Source organism: Rhinopithecus roxellana, chromosome 18 (assembly GCF_007565055.1).
Source record: "Rhinopithecus roxellana isolate Shanxi Qingling chromosome 18, ASM756505v1, whole genome shotgun sequence".
Taxonomy (NCBI): domain Eukaryota; kingdom Metazoa; phylum Chordata; class Mammalia; order Primates; family Cercopithecidae; genus Rhinopithecus; species Rhinopithecus roxellana.
In genome coordinates, this window is record NC_044566.1 from 70,772,315 (window position 1) to 70,795,469 (window position 23,155).

The 23,155-nt window shown below is 44.0% G+C and overlaps 1 long non-coding RNA gene and 1 other non-coding gene across 2 annotated transcripts in view; one reads left to right on the forward strand and one right to left on the reverse strand.

The window, feature by feature from the left end:
- LOC115894588 overlaps positions 1-23,155 on the reverse strand; it is a 91,819-nt gene that overhangs the window by 6,082 nt on the left and 62,582 nt on the right. Inside the window, exons 2-3 of the long non-coding RNA XR_004054716.1 lie at positions 19,422-19,946; positions 9,195-9,324 (exon numbers count right to left, since the gene is read on the reverse strand). This is a non-coding gene — a long non-coding RNA (uncharacterized LOC115894588). The remainder of the gene's footprint in view (positions 1-9,194; positions 9,325-19,421; positions 19,947-23,155) is intronic.
- Positions 3,659-3,765, forward strand: LOC115894685. The gene has a single exon (XR_004054816.1). It is a non-coding gene; the product is annotated as a U6 spliceosomal RNA (small nuclear RNA).

Genomic DNA, 23,155 nt, shown 5'->3' on the forward strand with positions numbered 1-23,155 from the left:
AGCTCCATCGGAGACACACAGCTCAGAGCTGGGGGAGGGGGAGAGGTTCAGGACAGGGAGGCAGGGCTAGGAGCAAGCCAGGCTCTGGGAGGGACCCGGGAGCAATGGCAGCTTCTGATGTGGTCCCTTGCTTTTGAAATCTGAGACTAAAAATAAATAAAGATCCCACACATTCACTCCATACACACCCACATACCCACGCTGGCCTCTAGCCTTTGTGAGCAGTTTGACCTGATAAATGCGCTTGGCTGGCATCAAATAGTTCAGCTTTGACCGATCCCATTTAAATATGTGAATTAGTCATGAAGCAGGACACAGCTTGGTGAGCTTGCTAAATTGTTGGACTCTATTGAAGGAGAAGGGAGAAAAAAAGAGAAAGCCATTCAGCTTTGTCAATTAGCTGGAGAGGTAAGGGCATCCCAGCCTCAGGCCACCTCTCCTCACTCACTCCCCAGGCCTGGTCTCAAGTGCAGCAGTAAAAGCCTCCCTGGGCCATGAGGCAAAGGTCACCTGGTACCATTTGGGATTATTGTTGCCAGCCTCATGGAATACAGCACCTGTGGCCTTCCATGGCGCAGATTGTCTGGGCTGTCTTAGGAGGCCGGTGAGTTTCCAGGGAGGCAAGGGCCTGCTGGCACTGGGATCAATGGACATCCTATGCTTAGGCTGGTGCAGACTCCAGGTTGATGCCACCATAGGAAAGGCTAACCTGGAGCCTCTGTAGGGATAGTTCTTAACCCCAATGCCCACCACACCCTGTCCAGGAGAGAAAGGAGGAGGAAGAAAGAGAGATTGGTGAGCTCCCGGGTAACTCACTCCTCTCTAAGCGCAGTCCCCTTTGCCTAGAGAATGAGACTCAGAGGAATAGTGGAGTCTCCAGCAGCAGCGTCATGATGGCAGTGGCCCTCAGTGCCAGCCCAGTGTTAGGAAGGAAAAACCAATTCCCAGTGTCGCGAGTTCCTTAGAAATGCCCCTGCCATGTGCACTTACCCAGGTCCCACCTTCACCCAGCCCGATGCCATGCTGCAAAGGAAAGGTGCCTCTGAGCTACAGCTGCTTTGTGGGACTGGGGTTGGATGGCACCTGGCTCCAGACAGGAAAACTGTCACACGCCTGCTGTTTGAAACCTCCCCTTCTTAGCTCAAGGCACTCTGTACACCCTTCTACCATGAATAGTGGCCCAAATCAGGTGCTTCCTACTGCAGGTTTTGATCGGGCCAGCCCCAGCCACTCTCTTTTTTAGGAAAGGGTGACTAAAGAGCAGGGCAGTTAGGAGGAGCGCGTCCACTTGCTTGGTTTGCAGCATGAGAGCAATGAGCCAGGAGCTGAGGATAAAATAAAGTGTCAATCTCTTTGTCTCCTTGAGGGGAAGCTTTAGGACAGCGTGCCAGGCAGGGGTGTTGTCTCCTTGAGGGGAAGCTTTAGGACAGCGTGCCAGGCAGGGGTGAGTGGGCCGAGGCTACAGTCCCCAGAGCTGAGGAAAGCCCAGCTCTGGGCTCCACGGACGGCACGAGGCGGTTCCTTCTCTGCAGGCATTGGCAGTTACACCCTGGGTGTGCAGGCTCCCAGCGTCTCCTCGGAGAGCTCAGGAAACTCACCAAAGCTATTCGCTGGAGTCCAGCTTTGAAACTGTGAAGTTGCAGCGCCCCCTGCCTGTGTGTGGCCGTCATAGCTAGGAAGCCTTCCTAAGCGGGAGGACCCCTCAAGGAGCTCCGGAGGCTCCCCCAAGGCCGGGAGAACCTCACACAGGCATCCAGGAGCAGCTCTGCTCCCATGGGGACCTGGAACTTATGTGGAACTCAGCAGTCCCTGCTCTTTCTTCCCTTCCTGCTCCCCCACCTACCTACAATCCCAGGAGCCAGCAAAGGACAAAGGCTCTCCCCAGAGCTTCTGCCACACAGGGGTGCTGATGGCTGGGCTGCAGGTGGGCCTGAGCCCCTGCCCCGCTTAGCCCCAGCTGATTCTGTTTGTGGCTGTCCACAGCTGACTGGATGCTGTCATGGTGGCTTGGCGATTATTATGAGCATCTCGGTTATATTACATTACGGTCTTCTCACTATATTGAGATCACCTCAATTACTACTCAAAGATTAGTGCAAGCTGCCATGACTCACATGCATCCAGTGTTTACTCTTACTTCATGGCCCTAGTAGTGCCGTATTGATGCCGAAGCCTGAGAGACTGTCACTTGATTATGATTTCCGAAGGCTGCAACGAATCTGGCCCAATTCCTGACTTGACTTGGACAAGCCTCCTCCCTCCTCCACCCACTATCCCATTCCTAGGTTCCGTTTTCACTTTAGTTCTTCGACCAGAGTTAGATGCATGTTTTCCTTAATCTTTACATTTAAAAATAACATTAAAATGCAAAGTCATCACTTGAAAACACACTTCTCAATTTTCTTTTTTTTTTTTTATATCTCAAACATCAAAACAGTACTACTCAATAAACGCCCTCATCAAGTGCTATGAATATACCACTTGGCATCAGATGCGTCTCCCTAGAGAGCAGTGTTTCTGCATCCACGGATCAACAGTACACTTATGACAGAGCTTCCAATTCAGGCAGGCCCTGGCAGGCTAGTTTCACCTCCGCGATTTTATATGCAAGTTAGAGCTACTCCCTGAAACTGCTCCTCCCTGAGTTCTCCCTGTCAGGGATGGAGATGGAGAAGCTATCCATAATACTTCTCTGTTCCTTAGCCCCACAGCCAACATGTCAGCCTGTCCTCTGCTCTGCCTTCAAAGCATGCTTTGTGGCTGGCGACTTCCTGCCACTTGGACGGCTACCACCAGGACCAATTTCCCATCTATCTTCAGCCCCAAGGCTCCTGCCCTCACCCTGCCTCCCTCCCATCACACCAGCCAGAAGGATCCTCGCAAACCCCACCTCAGATCATGTCAATTACTAAAAATAAATTCAGAAGATAAATAAATAAATAAATTCTCCACTGCACTCTAGGATTTGACTCAAAACTCAGGTTGGCCCTCCAGGGTTCACCTAATCCACCCCCTGCCTAATTCTCCAACTTCCTTTGGGGTTTCTGCTTTCCTCACTCCTGATGATCCAACCACATGCCTCTCCTGGAATTTATGCCGCCTTCCCACTTCAGAGTCATGGTTCAGCATTTTTCACCCGGTTTATTCTTATTAATCCTGCAGGCTCAGCTTTAATGTTCCTCCTGTGAACTCACAACCTAAGTTATTCTCATTGCAACATGTTCTTTGCATTGACCCGTGACCATTTACGTATCTATCATGTATGATCCTGGGGCAGCGGGGGGAGCAGTTATACATTTTGGGACAGGAAGGAAAGCATCCTTTTGTATGGGATGTATCCCCAGCACCAAGCCCCAGGGTCATCTGGAGTTGTTGTTGTGTTGACATGGATGGAATGAGTGAAGAAATGAATGGGCTGTATAAAGTTGTCAGGATTCACTGATAAAGGTTTAGTGACTTGCCTCCTGCCACACCCCCAGCAAGTGCTCATGCAGTTCCTAGGTGAACTGCACCAGCTGGAACCCTCCCTAGGAGAAGAAATGGGGAGAGGGTTGCAGGAGGTAGGTGAGAAAATTCTAGAACAGTTGGGTCTCCGAGACATAGTCCCCTCAGATTGGGCTGTAAAGATATGTGAGAAGCATAGTCAACATTCACACTTGCGCTCGCTTTGGCAGCACATATACTAAAATTGGAACGATACAGAGAAGATTAGCAAGGCCCCTGTGCAAAGAGGACATGCAAATTTGTTAAGCGTTCCATATTTTTTAGTGGAAACAATTTCGGAGGTGGTGGAAGCTACAAGGATTTTGGCAATTACAACAATCAGTTTTCAAATTTTGGACCCATGAAGGGAGGAAATTTTGGAGGCAGCAGCTCTGGCCCTCATGGTGGTGGAGGCCAATACTTTGCCAAACCATGAAACCAAGGTGGCTATGGTGGTTCCAGTAGCAACAGTAGCTATGGCTGTGGCAGAAAATTTTAATTAGGAAACAAAGCTTAGCAGGAGAGGAGAGCCAGAGAAGTGACAGGGAAGCTACAGGTTACAACAGATTTGTGAACTCAGCCAAGCACAGTGGTGGCAAGGCCTAGCTGCTACAAACAAGACATGTTTTAGACAAATACTCAAGTGCATGGGCAAAAAACTCGAGGACTGTGTTTGTGACTAATTGTATAACAGGTTACTTTAGTTTCTGTTCTGTGGAAACTGTAAAGCATTCCAACAAAGGGTTTTAATGTAGTTTTTTTTTTTTTTGCACCTATGCTGTTGATTGCTAAATGTAATAGTCTGATTGTGACGCTGAATAAATGTCTTTTTTAAAAAAATGTGCTGTGTAAAGTTAGTCTACTCTGAAGCCATCTTGGTAAATTTCCCTGAAGTGTGAAGTTAGAATTCCTTCAGGGTGACACCAGGTTCTATTTGGAATTTATATACAACCTGCTTGGGTGGAGAAGCCATTGTCTTCAGAAACTTTGATGTATTTGAACTGATAGTTACCGTTGTGACCTGAAGTTCACCATTAAAAGGGATTACCCAAGCAAAATCATGAAATTATTGGTGATAAAAGTGATTGTTGGCACATCCTATGCAATATATTCAAATTGAATAATGGTACCAGAAAATTATAGATGGGAATCTATATCATCCATTATCATATGTAATCAATAAACGGTTTAATGCTCTTGAAAAAAAAAAGTTCACACTTGTTGGAAAAAAAAGTCTCCCTTGATTTCATAACGCAGAATGTTGAAAGTAAGGCTCTCCCTACGACGCCCTTACCCCCACCCCCACCCCCAATAACGGGAAATATGGGCCGTCTTCTCTGAAGGAAGATTTTTGGGTTTATCCGAAGGAGGCAGGTGTAAAAGGCCGCTGGGAAAGTGCAGTATGCCTCTCTGCCTCTCCCCTGAGCAGAGCGAAAGGCTGCTGGCCGCGGGAATGTGGGTCTCGGTGATCCCCGCAGCTCGCAGGCCCCACTGGACCCGGCAGAGGCCGGCGCGCCGGGCGAGGAGCCCGGGGCTGACTAACAGCAGAGGGCGCCATAGAGCAGACCGCACCCGCCAGGTGCGGCCTCCGCGCCCGGGTGAAGTCCGAGGGCCGGAAGCAGCTCCAGCCAGACCCCGCGGCTCTCAGATTGGGGCGGCCCTCGCCCTGCCCTCCTCTGCTCGGCTGTGATTTCGCTGTGCTTATGTGGGAGAAAATGCTATAAGTGACTCTATGGATATCTGTAAAAATAAATGCCAGCTACTGTGACTATTCAGGCGTACAGGTGGCAGGCGATCTTCAGAAAGAAGCTAAGAGTCTGGGGTAAGGGTGGGAAGGGGGATATGGCTCGTTGTTTTTTGCTCTTCTGCTTGGCTTGTGGAGTCCGTTCAGTATGTAGTGCTTTTTGTTTGTTTGGTGGTTGTTTTTTTTTTTTTAATGTCTTAGGTTAAAATTTGTCTTTCTGGGAAAAGTTACTTTTTCCCAGGGTGATTTGACACAACTCTGGTGCAATGCACTAACTTAGATCAAAGAAAACGGGCTAAAGAGACCATTTACCCACATGTAAATTCCAGTGGGCCGTTTTTAAAAGAACTTCCGCCAGGAATGGGAGTCATTCAGTCAAGGAGTACTAGAGCTGGAAGAAACTTTCGAAATTAAACCGCCGTTTTATTATTAGATTAAACAGGAGGCCCAAAGAGGATAAGGAACTTGTCCAAAGTCACAGCACCTTTGAGTGCAGTGGGGCTGATTTCCAGTCTGGGGCACAAAGGAAACTGTTTCAGTGAAAGCTTGGTGGTGTGTGTTGTTAAGCTTTCATTCTATGCTGTTATTATATAAACATTGTAAGGAAAACTGAGAAAATGCCATTATTTTAATTGCCAGGAATCCTCCCACGTCAAGGCTATCATTGTTAATATTTTTGCTCTATAATTTTCCAGACTTTTAAACTTATATATCAAAACTTGTATTAATACAAACAAATTTATATTAGTTTACTAAAACTGGATCACACCATCCTTATTGCTTTGCAACCACTTTTTTTTGTCATCAGTATAGCTTGAACACTTTGCCATATCAACTAATATATATCTACATCATAATTCCTAACAGATGCATAACTATTCCCTTCAATGGGTGTACCTTCATTAGTTTAATCAAACCCTTATTGATGGGCATATAAGCTTTTTCCAATGTTAAACTTTTTTTTTTTTTTTTTCGATGGAGTCTGGCTCTGTGGCCCAGTCTGGAGTGCAGTGGCATGATCTCGGCTCACTGCAATTTTGCCTCCTGGTTTCAAGCAATTCTCCTGCCTCAGCCTCCCGAATAACCGACATTACAGACAGCTTCCACCACGCCCGGCTAATTTTTGTATTTTAAACAGAGATGGGGTTTCACCATGTTGGCCAGGCTGGTCTGGAACTCCTGACCTCAGGTGATCCGCCCACCTCGGCCTCCCAAAGTGCTGGGATTACAGGCGTGAGCCACTGCACCTGGCCCAATGTTAAACTTTTGTAACACATGTGCATTAAATACTCTCATCCATACATCTTTTGCACAAGTGGTGTCCACCTACTGATGGGTGTGGCTTTTTGTAGGAATAGAGTGTGATGGTGTAGGCTGGGCTTGGACACTGCCATGGAAACTTTCTGCATCTTTACACAAGCCACAACCTTAGTAGCCCCAATTCTCTCATCTTCAAGTGGAGGTGATCGTAGTGCTGCCCTCCTAAGGGTGTTGAGAGGATTCAGTGATGTCATATATGGAAAGTGATTGGTCAGTGCTGAGCACACAAAAGTCCTATATAAATGTTAACTCTTAGAATATTACTATCATTTACCTCAAACCCTGAAGATTGGCTCAAAATAACCCTCATGGTTTTATTTTACTCTGATTGAGAGTAACTGGGATTTTATGAAGAAGTGCTTAAGTGCTAAACTCTAGTAGCTAAAGCAGTACCTCCTTTCTTTCTTTCTTAATTCCTCCAGAGGAAAAAATAATGATAAACATAAATGGTGGATGGGCTCTTGAGCTACTTGTTATGTTCTGGTCACATAGCTTAATGCCAGCTTAAGAGAAAAGTCTATGCTGGCAAGGATGTGGAGAAATTGGGGCACACTATTGGTGGGAATGTAAAATGTGTAACCGCTATGGAAAACAGTATGGCAGTTTCTTAAAAAATTAAACATAGAATTACAGTATGATCCCACAATTTCACCTCAGGGTGTATACGCAAAACAATTGGAAGCAAGGACTTGCACAGATGCTTGTATGTGTTCGTAGTAGCATTATCCACGATCGCCAAGGGTGGAAATAACCCAAATGTCCATCAATACATAAATGGATAAACAAAATGTGGTAGACACATACAATAGAATATTATTCAGCCTTAAAATTAAAGGAACGCTTACCACATGCTACAACATGGATGGGCTTTAAAGACATCACGCTAAGTGAAATAAGCCAGTCACAAAAGGACAAATATGGTATTATTCCACTCATGAGATACCTAGAGCAGCCAAATTCATTAAGACAAAAGGAGAGGCCGGGCACGGTGGCTCACGCCTGTAATCCCAGCACTTTGGGAGGCTGAGGCGGGCGGATCACAAGGTCAGGAGATCGAGACCACGGTGAAACCCCGTCTCTACTAAAAATACAAAAAATTAGCCGGGCGCGGTGGTGGGCGCCTGTAGTCCCAGCTACTAGGGAGGCTGAGGCAGGAGAATGGCGTGAACCCAGGAGGCGGAGCTTGCAGTGAGCCGAGATCGCACCACTGCACTCCAGGCTGGTGGACAGAGTGAGACTCCGTCTCAAAAAAAAAAAAAAAAAAAAAAAAGACAAAAGGAGAATGATGGTTTCCAAGGGCTGGAGGAGTTGGGGGGATGAGGCTGCTGTTTAATGGGTGTGGAGTTTCAGTTTCGCAAGATGAAAGAGCTCTGGAGATGACGGTGGTGATGGTTGCGCAACAATGTGAATGTACCTAATGCCACTGAACTGTCCATTAAAATGGTTCAGATGGTAAACTTTGTGATATGCATATGTTACCACAATTAAAAACTAAATTCTCAAAGAAAGAGGCATGGTGTCTCATTGAAGGTTCTTAAGTTCTCTTCCTAAGCATCAAGTCTTTTGTGATAGATAAAGCCTCCCTCCGGTCCCTTCTCCTTTGGAAAATGCTCAAAGCACAGCCTCTGGCTCCCCAGTGCCTTCGAACTCGTCTCCTCTGTTTTGTCCTTATATCCAGGGTCACCACCATTTCACAGGCCTAAGCAGTGACAGGGTGAACACTGAAGCAGAAGCTATGGTCTCTGAAAGTTTGTTTTTAATGTAGGAGGATGCCATGAGTCACCAGGACACATTTCATGTTCATATTCCCATCTGAGGCATTGGAAACCCATTCCTACCAACCAAATGTATGAGTCACCCACACTTCTTCTGCTTGGTCCCCACCCTCACCCTCTGTCTCTCTCCCTCCCTCCCCTCACAGGTTGCATCATCCTCCCCAGACAGGAATGGGCTGTTGGCACTCTGCTCAGAATATCTCCTAGTTCCCCGTACACGCGGGATGAACACCCACCCGAAAAGTCTTCCACAGCACGGCCACGCCTCTCACTCTTCCTTTCACCCTGAGGCCTGCTGCACTCCTCACCTGCTCCAACAGAGCAGAGCCTGTGGTTTCCTGGCCCAATGGACCTTCCCCATCTCCAGACATGCTTTGCACGTCTCCAGCCCAGGACCCTGGTTCAAGCCTTTCCTGCTGTGTTCACTGTGTTGAATTCCTGTTCCTCTTCCTTATCCAGGCTCAATTCTCACTCCTAGTTGAATGATGTGGCAAGTCTCTGAGTTAGAGATAGCTCTCATCTGTAGCATGGGAGAACTAATATATAGAACAGCAATAGCACACATTGATCAATTACTGACTGTGCCAGCCACTGCTCTACTGTACAATTCTGGTATTCCTCAGAATCACACTGACATGTAGCCACTATTATTATCCCCATTTTTCAACAAGGAAACTAAGGTGGTCCAAAGAGTGTAAGAAACTGGCCCAAAGCCACCCCGCTAGTAAGAGGTGGAGAGAAGATGAGGATTGTGGTCCTCTGGCTCAGGCTGCTCCTCGAGGTCTTGGTGGGGAGAAAAAGGTAAGGAATGTGAAGTGGTGGGCACAAAAGCAAACCACAGTTCTCCTCCCACCTTCCCGACCAGAGTTTACCTGGAAATGGTTATTTTGTGTCTTTTCCCTTGAATATGTTATTTAATCCCCAAGAACAAGAATTGACTCTTCTTCATCTTCATGTTTCTCCAGCTACCAGCACAGGTTTTACTCATAGTAGGTGCTCACACTAAAAAGAAGAAAGAAAAGAGAAAAAGTTCTTCAGTGCCTTGAAAGTGCAAAGTGAGGGCCACAATTTGGGACAAGAGAAAATGAGCAGTACGGCATGGTACTTAAAGCCTGGATTTCTGGAGCCAAACAAGCAGATCAAATTGCAGCTTCTCCACTTACAGCTGTGTGACCTTGGGCAAGCTGCTTGTCTCTGTGTGCCCCAGTGAGTTGTCTCCTATATACACATGCATGTATAGTCGTCCCTCAGTATCCAAAGGGATTGATTCCAGGATCTCCTGCAGATACCAAAATCCATGGATGCTCCAGTCCCTGCTGTGAAATAGCATAGAATTTCATATAACCTACAAATATCCTCCCATGTACTTATTTTTGTTTGTTTGTTTTGTTTTGTTTTGTTTTGAGATGGAATTTTGCTCTTGTCGCCCAGGCTGGAATGCAGTGGCACAATCTCAGCTCACTGCAACCTCCACCTCCCAGGTTCAAGTGATTCTCCTGCCTCAGCCTCCTGAGTAGCTGGGACTACAGGTGCACACCACCATGCCCGGCTAATTTTTGCATTTTTAGTAGAGACGGGGTTTCACCATGTTGGCCAGGATGGTCTTGATCTCCTGACCTCATGATCCACCCTCCTCAGGTATGAGCCACCATGCCCGGCCCTCCCATGTACTTTAAATCATCTCTAGATTACTTATAATACCTAATACAAGGTAAATGCTATGACAAGAGCTATTATACTGTATTGTTTAGGGACTAATGACAAGAAAAAAGTCTGTACATGTTCAGTACAGACATAATTTCTTTTAAAATATTTTCAATCTGAGGTTGGTTGAACCCATGATTGAGCAACCCCTGGATATGGCTACAGAGGGCTGACTGAGTCACACTCAGCATAACGACATTGAGGCCGACAAGGGACTGCAAATATGGTAGTGGTCCCACATGACTATAACGGAGCTGAAGATTTCTATCACCTAGTAACTTCATCATGTCATAGCACAATTCATCACTAGCATGTGTGTGTGGTGATGCTGGCACAAAGAAACCTACTGTGCTGCCAGTCATGTAAAAGTGTAGCACATACAATTATGTACAGTGCATAATACCTGATCGTTATAACAAACAGCTATGTTACTGGCTTATGTATTTGCTATACTATACTTTTTATTATTATTTTAGAGCCTACTCCTTCTACCTATAAAAAAGTTAACTGTAAATCCAATTGCAGATAGATAGATAGATAGATAGATAGATAGATAGATAGATAGATGAATAGGTGGATGGATAAGTGGATGGATAGATGGACAGATAGACGAATGGATGGATGGATGAATGATAGATAGATAGATGGATGGATAGATAGATAGAGAGATAATCACAGTGTTACTTTGAGGAACGAATGAATGATTATATGCAAAGCACTTGGAACAGTGCCTGAACCATGGGAAAGGCTCGATGTGTTTGCTATCATTAGAATTCTGTATCTTAGCCCAACAAATGGAACATGAGTAATTAACCACCTACCTTCTGAGAAAATGGTAATAAAAGAGCTTATCTGTAAATAGTACCTTCTAAGAGCTCTGCAAAGTGCAGCTCAAACGTTGCTTCCCTTGAGGGTCCCTCCCTGACTCCAGACCGAGTTTCTCATTCTTTCCTCTCTGCTGCATCTGTTTTTGCTGTGTATATTTCATATTTTATGTAAATGGATACAATGTATTTAATCTACTAAAATTTTTAAATTACATGCTTTATGCTGAGTTAATTACCGACTCACAGGCAGTTGTAAGGAATAACAGAAAGACTCACTGTACCCTTCACCCAGGTTCCCCCACTGGTAACATTTTGCAAAACTGTAGTGTAATATTGCAACTAGGATACCAAACTTGATGAATTTCACATACAGGACAGTTCAATCACCATAAAGATCTCCCTAATGCCCTTTTATAGCCACACCCACCTCCCACCTTTCTCCCCCATCTTGTCCCTAAGTCTTGCAACCACTAATGTGTTCTCTGTTACTTTAATTTTGTCATTTCAAGAATGCTATATAGGCAGCAATGAGGCAAGACCATGTGGAGGATTACAGTGTGAGCTACTGTGCTCAGCCTTTCTCCTTCTCTTACAAGATTATTTCAGCTATTCTAGATCCTGAGCCTTTCCATATTCATTTTAGCATAAGTTTTTCTATGTCTACAAAAAACCTTGCTGGATTGCTATAGCATTTTTTTTTTTTTTGAGACGGTGTCTCCCTCTGTCGCCCAGGCTGGAGTGCAGTGGCCGAATCTCAGCTCACTGCAAGCTCCGCCTCCCGGGTTCACGCCATTCTCCTGCCTCAGCCTCCCGAGTAGCTGGGACTACAGGCGCCGCCACCTCGCCCGGCTAGTTTTTTGTGTGTGTATTTTTTAGTAGAGACGGGGTTTCACCGTGTTAGCCAGGATGGTCTCGATCTCCTGACCTCGTGATCCGGCCATCTTGGCCTCCCAAACTGCTGGGATTACAGGCTTGAGCCACTGCGCCCGGCCCCTATAGCATTTTTATTTGCTTCCATCCAACATCCGAAGTATGATTTGGTCAAGAAAGGCCGGGCACGGTGACTAATGCCTGTAATCCCAGCACTTCGGGAGGCTGAGGCAGGCGGATCACGAGATCAGGAGATTGAGACCATCCTGGCTAACACGGTGAAACCCCGTCTCTACTAAAAATACAAAAAAAACTAGCCGGGCGAGGTGGCGGGCGCCTGTGGTCCCAGCTACTTGGGAGGCTGAGGCAGGAGAATGGCGTGAACCCGGGGGGCAGAGCTTGCAGTGAGCTGAGATCCGGCCACTGCACTCCAGCCTGGGCGACAGAGGGAGACTCTGTCTCAAACAAACCAAACCAAACCAAAACAAAACAAACAAACAAAAAACACCAAAGTATGATTTTGTCAAGAACATCTTCAGGGTATCCTCATTTGACCATGACATATTCAAGGTAGAAAATCCATCTCATTTATCTTTGTAACTGCCAAGCACCCAGCACGATGAAATATAATAGGTGCTCAATAAATATTTGTTGGGGGAGTGTGCAAATGGGTGCCCCAAAACACACTTTCGTGCAAAAACAATTTTGCAATAAACAGACTCCAGCCTTTTATTTTGTTTGCTCTCAGCTCCTTTATACTTTAAGCTCATCTCACTCATTTCTACTAGGTTTCTTTCCTAAAACCCAGAGCGGGTATGGACCATTTTGGTCAAATTTGAGCTGATTGCATCACTTCCATGAACAAAATCTTAGAAAACTACTTATTCTATATACTGAATAAAATTCACATCCCTCTATACTCTTCCCATACACACAGCCAGCAAGGAAACATTTACAGAGGTTTTAGCCTGTACTAGGGGCCGTCAACAATGAAAAGAATGGTTAAAATATTATTTCTGCCCTTAAAGAGTTCGAAATGTGAGTTTGTTATTTGAAGACTGCATGACACATGTTCTGTTCATTATATAATTGCTCACCTTTTCACCTCTCTTTGGCTGAGTCATGAATCTTCCTCATTTCTGTTCCATCTGGGCCAGTGACTGGATGTGTAAGGCCACCTAATTTTGAAAGAAGTATTAACAGGCCCATCTGGACACAAATCTAGGACCACAGCCTCTGATCGGCTTCATCAGCACGAACGCTGACATTTAATCTCCATCTGCCCACAGCTAGGTTTACCTCTCAGTTGGTTCTACACTCAGTGGAGATGAAGGGTACTCTGTTGACCCTCTCCTTTTCCCCCACCCCACACTATCTAGTTATCAGACAAAATGGACTTTGAGAAAAAAAAATTACCAAAGAAGGATCTCTTATATGGATAAAGGCATTAATACACCACGAAGACAAAGAATCCTATGTGGGTGTGTGTCTAGTAACAGAGCTTCAATATCCCTGAGGAAAAAATTGACAGAAATAATCCATAATCATAGTTGAACATGAATATGAATATCTTAGGATAGGGCTGCTAGAAAAATAATCAAGAAAAAGATAGATGGACTGAACAACACTATTAACCACTTTCATATAATTGTTCTTCACAGAATCTGTATCTATCAGTTACAACTGCAGAATACCTATTTTCTTCAAGCACATGTGGTTTGTTGACCAAAATAGACCATATGCTGGACCATAAAACAAGGTTCAATAAATTGAAGAGGATTTATATTTTATAGAGCCTATTCTCTGATTAAAAGAGAATTACATAGAAATTAAAAACAATAAGATAAGTGGACACCAAATATTTGGAAATAAAACATTTCACTTCTACAGAATCAATAGGTCAAAGAAGAAATCATGAGGGCAATTCGAAAATACTTTGAACTAAATGATAATGAAAAAGGTCAAAATTTGTGGGATGTAAGCAAATAGTGGTTAGAGAGAAAGTTATACCTTTAAATGCTTATACTGGGATAGGTGGTGGGAGGGAGGGCATACAAAACTAGAGACTTAAGAGTCCACAATAAGAACTAGAAAAAGGAGAGCAAAGTGAGCCCAAAGTAACTAGACGAAAGGGAATAATAAAGATAAGAGCAGAAAAAGAATTGAGAAAATTAGCAAAGAGGATGAAGTTTGACAAGAGTGCCAAGACAATTTAATGAGAAAAGAAGTGTCTTTTCAATTAGCTGTGCTGGGATAACTGGATATCCACGTGCAAGAGAAAGAAGCTGAGCCACTGCCTCACACCATATACAAAACGTAACCCAAAATAGAGCAATGTCTTCAGAGCTAAAACCGTAAAATGCCTAAAAGAAAATATAGGACTAAATCCTTGGGTCCCTAGGCAATGGCTTCTTAGATATGACACAAAAGTGACAAAAAAAAAAATAGATATATCGGAATTCATTGCAGTTTGAGAAAGATACACAAATGAGCAATAAGCTCCTGAAGAGATGTTCAGCATCACAAGTCACTAGGGAAATGCAAACCAACTGCAATGAGATACCACGTCACACCCACTAAGAAAGCTGCAATCAGAAAGTCACATCCTAACAGAGTTAGCAAGGATGTAGGGCGATTGGAACCCTCACACATTGCTGGTAGGATTGTAAGATGGTGCTGCTGCCCTGGACAACAGTTTGAAAGGTATTCAAAAAGTTAAACACAGAGTTACCGTATGACCCAGCAGTTCTACATCCAAGAGAACTGAAAATACACATCCTCACCAAAACCAAATGTATTTGTGTTTTCTTTTCTTTTTTTCTTTGAGACAGGGTCTCACTTTGTCACCCAGCCTGGGGTGCAGTGGCACAGTCATGGCTCACTACATCCTCGACCTCCTGGGTTCCAGCAATCCTTCTACCTCAGCCTCCCAAGTAGCTGGGACCACAGGCAAGTGGCAACACACCCGGCTAATTTTTAATTTTTTTTTTTTTTTTGGTGAGATGGAGTCTCACTCTGTTCCCCAGGTTGGAGTGCAGTGGCATGATCTCAGCTTATTGCAACATCCACCTCTTGGGTTCAAGCAATTCTCCTGCCTCAGCCTCCTGAGTAGCTGGGACTACAGGCATGTGCCCCCAGGCCCAGCTAATTTTTACATTTTTAGTGGAGATGCGATTTCACCATGTTGGCCAGGCTGGTCTCTAACTCCTGACCTCAGGTGATCCACCCACCTTGGCCTCCCAAAGTGCTGGGATTACAGGCATAAGCCACCGCTCTCAGCCATTTTTTAAATTTTTTGTAGGGATGGGGTTTCACTATATTGCCCAGTCTGGTCTCAGATCCCTGGGCTCAAGCAATCCTCCCATCTCAGCTTCCCAAAGTGCTGGAATTACAGGCATGAGCCACTATACCTGGCCTCCTCACAAAATTTGTACAAAGTATTCATAGCAGCATTTTTCATAGTAGCTGAAAAGTGGAAACAACCCAAATATCCATTAACTGATGAAAAGAAAGATAAAATGTGGCATATCCTCATGATGGAATATTATTTGGCCATAAAGAGGAATGAAGTATTGATATGTTCTACAATGTGGGCAAATCTTTTTTAGCATGTTATAAGGCATGATAAGTAAGAAAGGTCAGACAGAAAAGGCCACACATCTTTGATTCCATTTATTAAAATGCCCAGAATAGGTCAATCAGAGATAGAAAATGGATTCGTGGTTGCCAGGGACTTGGGGAAGAGGGGAATGGAGAGTGACTGCTAATGGGTATAGGAAATCAAATCCAACTCTTGATCTATCTACAACTGTAGCTATAATTACAACTAGAATTACATCGAATGTACCAGGACAAAGTAAAGTTTATTCCAGGAATTCAAAGTTGGTTCAATATTAGAAAATTAACCACTGTAATTCATGATGTTAATAAAATAGAAAAACAATGTGGTTATTTCAATAACTGCAGAAAAAGCAAAGGAGAAAATTCAACACTTGATCATGATAAAAATGCTCATAGTAGCACAAAATTAGAAACAACACAGATGTCTATCAGCAGGTGAGTGCTTGAACAATATGTGGTGTTTCCATACAATGGAATACTAATCAGCAATAAAAAGGAATGAATTATTGGCATGCATGATAATATGGATGCATCTCAAAATCATTATGCTGAGAAAAAAAAAGCCGGACAAAAATAAGTACACACTGTGTGGTTCCATTTGTGTAAAACTCTAGATCCGTGGTCGGGGTAGGAAAGAGACTGCACAGGAGTGCAGGGAAGTTTTGGGGCTGATGGAAATGTTCTGAATGCTCACTGTGACAGTGATTTCATGTTCATATCTGCCAACATTTATCAAACTGTTTATTTTAAATATAGGTAGTTTATTGCACATAAGTTATGCCTCAATAAATTGGACAAAATAAAGATCATACAGCCAGTCCCAGCACTTGGGGAGCCCAAGGCGGGAGGATCATGAGGTCAGGATATTGAGACCATCCTGGCTAATACGGTGCAACCCCATCTCTACTAAAAATACAAAATAAAATTAGCCGGGCGTGGTGGTGGCACCTGTAGTCCCAGCTACTCGGGAGGCTGAGGCAGGAGAATGGCATGAACCTGGCAGGCAGAGCTTGCAGTGAGCTGAGATCGCGCCACTGCACTCCAGCCTGGGCGACAGAGCAAGACACCGTCTCAAAAAAAAAAAAAAAAAAGGAAGAAAAGGAAGAAAAGATCATGCCGCCAGAATTACTGGGGAAAAGTATTATAGAAGTGTTTAAGGTAAATAATTAATGAAAATACTATGCTAGTTTCTGGATTTTATGTTTGTGGTATTTGCAGTGTTTTAAAATTTCAATTCCTAAGAGGAAATACAGGGAAAATATTCCATATCTGCCCGTGTTTTTGCTCAGCCACTGACTTCTGGAGTTCTTCAGGTCTGGAGTCTCTCTCGTCTTCTCACTCTACCATCTCCATACATACTTATCCTGTCCACCTCTTCATTTTTGACTTGATTATTGACAACTCATCAATTCACAACTCTAGCCCAGAATGCTCTTCTAAGCTCCAAACCTATGGTAAGTAGACCTACTGCGGTGTACTTAACATCTCTTCAATGTTCAAAGTCCTTTTAAACTCAATATCTCCAAACTTGCCCATATGATCTTCTCCCCACCAAACCGAGTTATCTTCCGTTGTTCCTTTTTTCAGTTGATTTAACTTCCCTCTATCAACCGCAATGGGAAAGCCAGAAACCCAGAGGTCATCGTCTGCTTCCACCACCTCCAATGCAACACCATTGCCTCTGTTGATTCTCTGCATCCCAGTCACCCTGGTCCATGGTCTGAACCATCTGCTCCTGCCTGGACTAGGACTCCTCACGGTTGACCACGTCCATTCTGATCACTCCTTCTCCTCCCCACCGCCTCATGTGACCTCTGAAATGCAAATTTACTCATGTCACTTCCCTGCTCACTACCTTTCGGTGGCTCCCATTGCTCTTAGAATCAAGACCAAAATCTTTAACCTTTCTTTCAGGTAAGTCTGATGTTCAGCCAGGGCATACCAGAATGGCTATTCCAATGGTTAAGATATTGAAAGACTTTTGCATTATTAGCAAACATTCGTAGGAAGGAGGCCTCCCACAATACTATGCCTGAAGGGGACATGAAGATCCTTTAGCACACTAGTCCTGAGTGTCCTACCTTGTCCAGGGCAGGTGGCCACAGTGGACAAGCCATTGTCTGACCCTTGGTGGCCCTGCTGTACTGGCTCTGCATCTCAAAATGATGAGTCCTAGCATTGGCCTCCAAGCTGCCTGGTTACTGTCAATGCACACATCACGGCCTCTGTCTCAGTGCTTGAATGCCAGGGTAGCAGGGATTTGGATTCAGTGAAGTGAGTTTTCCAAAGGTAAGGCTCATGAAGCTGTGGTTAGCTAAGGAAATTGTACAGTTTCTCAAAGACTTTTAAAAACAGGAAGCCAGCAGAAGGATTTTTTTCTTACCCCAGAGGTTGTCCCCTAATAAAAGATCTTTCTTACATGTCGTTCTTACATTTGGTTCTTATTTATACTTTCTATTTCTTTGCTAAGACTTTCTGTTCTTTTATTTGTTTTAGGTTTGTTCAAAATTGTCCACTGAGGGGCCGGGCGCAGTGGCTCACGCCTGTAATCCTAACACTTTGGGAGGCATAGGCGGGCAAATCACTGGAGGTCAGGAGCTCAAAACCAGCCTGACCAACATGGTGAAACCCTATCTCTACTAAAAATGCAAAATAGTTAGCCATGCATGTGGTGGGCGCCTCTAATCCCAGCTACTTGAAGGCTGAGGCAGGAGAATCGCTTAAACCCAGAAGGCAGAGGATGCAGTGAGCATAGATTGCACCATTGCACACCATCCTGGGTGACAGACCAAGAAGTCTCCCTCTATGTTTTAAAGTCCTTGTTAGGTAATTCCAACATCTGTGTCATGTACCTAATGGTGTTTGTTGATCTTGCTTTCTCATTCAAGTTGATGTTGGATCTTAGTTTCCCAGTCCCTAATATGATCAGTAATTTTCAACTATATCCTGGACATTTAGGGTACTATGGTATAGGACTCTAAACTTATTTAAATCTCTATTTTAGCAGCCCTTCACTGACACCACCATGGCGGGGAGGAGGAAGGAGCATTTCTTGTGTCTATTCAGTCTCTTCATAAGGGACACTTTGTAGCACTAAATTTATCATGGAAAAAGAAGAAATCACACAGCAACAGTTAACTGCCCTGAACATCGTGCTCACCAAAACATATCAATTGGAATAAATAAGGCATTTCTGTATAGCCTGGGAACAATTTTCTCCATTATTTTTAAAATTATAAGCTTTACAAATTGGCTTTCCTCTTTGATAACTCTATGTTCATTCTACTTTCCCCCACATATTATTTTAAAAAGTATCCAATGATTTCAATTCGTCCTGGAAATCCTGGTGCTCCGTGCTTTGAAATGACCTTCTGTGTGTGTGTATGTGTGCCTCTCTTTTCCTGCAGTGCCATGCACTCAAGAGTGAGTGAGAACTCTATTTAATTATTGTATCTCCAGAACCCAGCAGAAGCCTTGAGCCACAGTAATCTCTTAAAGCATTGCATTGAAACTAAACTCTGGAATCACTTGTGTAACTTTTTAAAATTCAAGATTCAGAAGAGAGATTTAAAAGTGTCACAAGGAAAGTTTCTCAACATCATTAATACTCAAAGAAACACAAATGTAATACAATGAGCCTCTCACATTGCCAAAGATTAAAAACACTGGTTATGCTACAGCTGATTTTCAACATATAAGTGTTCATCCAACAGTGTCTGCTGGATGGGTGGGGTGTGTGTCTCTCTTGCTGATAGGCTTCTGTTGTCTCTGTCTTTGGTACTCATACCAGGCTAGTTGTTATTTTACCATCTAGTGGGTATTTTAAAATCCATACCTGGGTTTACTCTGTGTTAGTAGAGGTGAGGTCAGGTGTTGGTGGTAGTGTGAATTAAAACACTTTTGACAGTGGCCTGCCCCTGTAGTCCCAGCTACTTGGGAGGTTGAGGCAGGAGGGTGGCTTGTTCAGGCTGGACAACATAGTGTCTCTAAAAAAAAATTTGGAGAGTAACTTAGCAATATTTATCAAGGTATACATACACTTTGACCCAGCCATTCAATACCTGCAGATATACTCACATAAATGCACAAAGATAGATGTATAAGGACTTTCCATGCAGCATTTCCATGCAGTGTCATGGCACCATGCTGGAAATGTCATAAACACTTATCAGTAGGGACTTGTGTCCAGACGTCAGCTTCATGGGTGTGTAGCAGCAATTTCCTCATCCCTCAGCCACGAACTCAACAACCCCAATGGCGGCTCCTGCTTCCCCCTCTCACTGACCATGGCAGAGGGAGCAGCTCCCTGAGAGGCCCGTGTGTTGGAAGAGTTCTGGGATTCCCTTCTGGAAACCCAACCTGGAGCTCACTCCTCTGGTCCATCCAGTGATTTGGTAAACTTCTGAGTTCTAGAAGATACCACCATAGCTGTGATCCCAGGAACAGGATGCCCCCAGCACCCAAGACACTGGCAGCTAGACACAGGAAAGTCTTCTGCCGCAGCAGCAACAGCTGCCTGCAGCAAGTAGCCAGGAGCATTTGCAGGGACTTCTGCCTCTGACTGTCTTCCAAGTCATGTGCAAGCACATGTGAAAAGTCCAGCTGGAAGGAAGCATAGAAAGTAAGGTTTTTCGCTTTCCAGCCCCTGTGATGCAGAAAGGTAATACTAGCAGGAGATGGAACAGGATGATGAGTGCCAATTAAATATATCCAAACCCTATCAATATAATTTCTCTTTTTTTAATCTGTTTTGAGACAGGGTCTTGCTCTGTCACCCAGGCTGGAGTGTAGTGGTGCAAACATGGCTTACTGCAGCCTCAACCTCCTGGGTCCAAGTGATCCTCCCACCTCAACTTCCCATGTAGCTGGGATCACAGGCACATACCATGACACCTGGCTACTTTTCTTTTTTTTTTTTTTGTAGTGATGGGGTCTCACTATGTTGCCCAGGATGGTCTCGAACTCCTAGGCTCAAGTGATCTTCCCAGCTTGGCCTCCCAAAATGCTAGGATTATAGGTGTGAGTCACTGCACCTGGCCCATATTGCTTAATTCTTTAATATACTAGGGACTTCAAAAATCGGAAATGGCCATGCAGCCTTTGAGAAACACTAGTGATAGTAGGATGAAAAGAGACCTACTTAAAATTTTTTTTTCAGTTTCCATCCATTTTTGGCTAAATTCTTGAACCTCTTTCCCCACTGCTCAGTCTGCCTTCCACAACACTTCTGAAATCACAGCCTCAACTGTGTAGGCACCTAAGCAAAAAGAACAAATCTGGAGGCATCACATTGCCCAACTTCAAACTATACTATGAGACTATAGTTACCAAAACAACATGGTATTGGTATAAAAATAGGCACATAGACCAATGAAACAGAATAGAGATCCCAGAAATAAAGCCAAATACTTACAAGCCAACTGATCTTTGACAAAGCATACAAAAGCATAAAGTGGGGAAAGGACTCTCTATTCAATAAATGGTGCTGGGATAACTCGCAAGCCACGTGTAGGAAAATGAAACTGGATCCTCACTTCTCACGTTATACAAAAATCAAATCAAGATGGATCAAAGACTTAAATCTAAGACCTGAAACCATAAAAATTCTAGAAGATAATATCAGAAAACATCTTCTAGACATTGGCTTAGGCAAAGATTTTATGACTAAGAACCCAAAAGCAAATGCGACAAAACCAAAAATAAATAAATAGGACCTAATTAAGCTAAAAAGCTTCTGCACAGCAAAAGAAATAATTAGCAGAGTTAACAGACAACCCACAGAGTGGGAGAAAATATTTGCAAACTACGCATCTGACAAAGGACTAATATCCAGGATCTACAAGGAACTCAAACAAATCAGCAAGAAAAAAACAAATAATCCCATCAAAAAGTGAGCAAAGAACATGAATAGGCAATTCTCAAAAGAAGATATACAAATGGCTAAGAAACATATGAAAAAAATACTCAACATCAGTAATCATCAAGGAAATGCAAATCAAAACCACAATGTGATATCATCTTACTCCTGCAAGAATGGCCATAATTTAAAATTCAATAAACTATAGATGTTGGTGTTGATGTGGTGAAGAGGGAACACTTTTACACTGCTAGTGAGAGTGTAAACCAGTACAACCACCATGGAAAATACTATGGAGATTCCTTAAAGAACTCAAAGTAGATCTACCATTTGATTCAGCAATCCCACTACTGGGTATCTACCCAAAGGAAAAGAAGTCATTATTTGAAAAAGACACCTGTACACACATGTTTATGGCAGTACAATTCGCAATTGCAAAAATATGGAATCAGCCTAAATGCCCATGAGTGGATAAAGAAAATATGGTGTATATACACCATGAAATACTACTCAGCCATAAAACAGAATGAAATAAAGGCCTTTGCAGCAACTTGGATGGAGCTGGAGGCCATTATTCTAAGTGAAGTAACTCAGGAATGGAAAACCAAATATCGTATGTTCTCACTTTTAAGTGGGAGCTAAGCTATGAGGACACAAAGGCAGAAGAATGGTATAATGGACTTTGGGGACTCAGGGGAGGAGGTGGGGAGGATAAAAGACTGCATATTGGGTACAGTGTACACTGTTCAGGTGACAAGTGCACAAAATCTCTGAGATCACCACTGAAGAACTTATCCGTGTAACCCAAAACCACCTGTTCCCCAAAAACTATTGAAATAAAATTTTAAAATAAAAACAAATAAATTGTGCAGGCATGTGAATGTTTTTCATGGAGGTTCTTTTAAATCAACATCTCAAAGGAGTATAAGACCCCAAAAAGGCTGCCAACCACTGTGTTGAGGGAAGCAGGAACAATTGTGACCATCCTCAGCCAGAGGGGAGTGGAGCCATCTGCGACCATGTGTGCTAGTGGCAGCTGGGATTCTGGTTCTGCAAAGGCCCCAGCCCCCTCAATCCCATTTCCTTCCAGAGTCCCTTATTTGTTGACTCTTAAGAGCCAAATTTGGTTGTGTACCATCGTCACCTGTGGAATTTGTTAAATTCTAATGCCCACTTTAACCCAGACCTACTGAACCAAAATTTTGAAGAGAGAAACTAGTTGAACCGGAAATCTTAATCCTTAACATACTTGATGAGTGATTCAGGTGCAGTTAACAAATTTGGGAACCAGAGTGCAGAGAACTGTGTGCTTTGTTGCTGCCAGGCCCTATTTCTTCCCTGGTGCGCCCTGCCTCATGCCAATGGCTGACCCAGACACAGGGCAGCCAAGACACACGCTTGGGGACAGGTGAGCCTTGGTCAGTCCCTCTGGGACTCATGGTGCCATTGCCCAACATGTCCTTCAGGCTTCCTGTCTGGAGTAATGGGAACTATTGCCTTCTACAAGGTATTGGGAAAGACTGACTCACGTCAGGAACTTTGAAATCTGCAGATAAAAGGCAATGCCCTGTTCCCTCCCCGAACTGTCATCACAGAGAGTGTTCTGTGAGGAGATCTCAGCCACCTCTTTTGCAGACCGTCTATAAATGACTGACTGTCATCTGTTATCCTGTTATTGTTCCCATCCCATGCTGCTGTGTAAGGACCTCACTGCAGAGGACTTCTTCACAAGTGTGATCCAAAATGTCTCTGCCTGAGATTTCCCTCAGCTGTGGAATCAGCTAAGTTTAACCCTATTGTCATCACCCTGTGGACCTTAAACACGCTTTATTATACCTAAGAGCAGTCAGCGTTCCATAGGGTGAAGGGCGAGTGGATGACGTCTGTGCAAGGCGGCCAGATGTCGCCATGGGGCCCGTGGCTTTTATCCTGCGGCTCCTGAATTTCACATATA